The sequence below is a fragment of the Meleagris gallopavo genome, chromosome 4, assembly GCF_000146605.3.
Source record: "Meleagris gallopavo isolate NT-WF06-2002-E0010 breed Aviagen turkey brand Nicholas breeding stock chromosome 4, Turkey_5.1, whole genome shotgun sequence".
In the NCBI taxonomy this organism is placed as follows: domain Eukaryota; kingdom Metazoa; phylum Chordata; class Aves; order Galliformes; family Phasianidae; genus Meleagris; species Meleagris gallopavo.
In genome coordinates, this window is record NC_015014.2 from 29446178 (window position 1) to 29447114 (window position 937).

Consider the following 937-nt stretch of genomic DNA (forward strand, 5'->3'; position numbering starts at 1 on the left):
ACTGGTTGCTACCTTAATTTGCTTTCTCCCAGTCAGCAAACACAGAATCACTTCTATGTTGAGTTTCAACCTGAAAAATGGTTCAGACTGAAAAGAAGATAGGCTCCAAATAAATCTCAGAGTCCACTGTGCAGAGAGCTCTTTGAAATGGAAGCTTGATATTGCTACTAGTTCTTTGAGGAGATGTCATACGTCAAGTTTAAAGAGGGTAGATTTAGGCTGGATATAAGGAGAAAATCTTTTACAGCAAGGGTGCTGAGGCACTGGAACTCTGGTTGCCCAGAGATGCAGTCGATGCCCTGTCCCTGGAGTCTTTCAAGGCAAGGCTGGATCAAGCCCTGGGCAACCTGAGGCAGTTGTGTATGTCCCTGCTCACTCCTCCCTTGCAGAGGAGTTACACTACATGACCTATAAAGGCCTCTTTCATCTCTAAGGATTCTGTGATTCTATAATCTCAACCACTCCCTTAAGGGAGTGCACTGAACGGCTCAGAAAGAAAGCAATCCATGGCTCATAATGTTCTTCACAGTCCGGCCAGCTTCACTGTCTCACCCATAATACAGTCCTTCTTTACAAAAATAGCTATGAACTAATGATATAAAAGGCAGTCAAATTAATATGCAATTAAACAAAAGACTTCTGTAAATTAAACTGTAAAATCTGAACATATAACAAATAGTTTTCAAAAGACTACTGCAAATCCCACTACTCTGGAAGGATACTGAACAAATAATAAATGATTTTCATACAACTACTCAGTATCCTGGAAGGATATCTGAATTTCATGAAGTTCAGCTATTGGTTCTATACTGAAGATAATTCAGTCTTCAGATGTACTTTCAAACCTTTAGTCCTTGAAATAATTCTTTTTATGCTTAGCCTTTAAACACCACTATTTTCAGTGGCTTTATAAAGCCCTCCCCCACCCTTTTTTTTT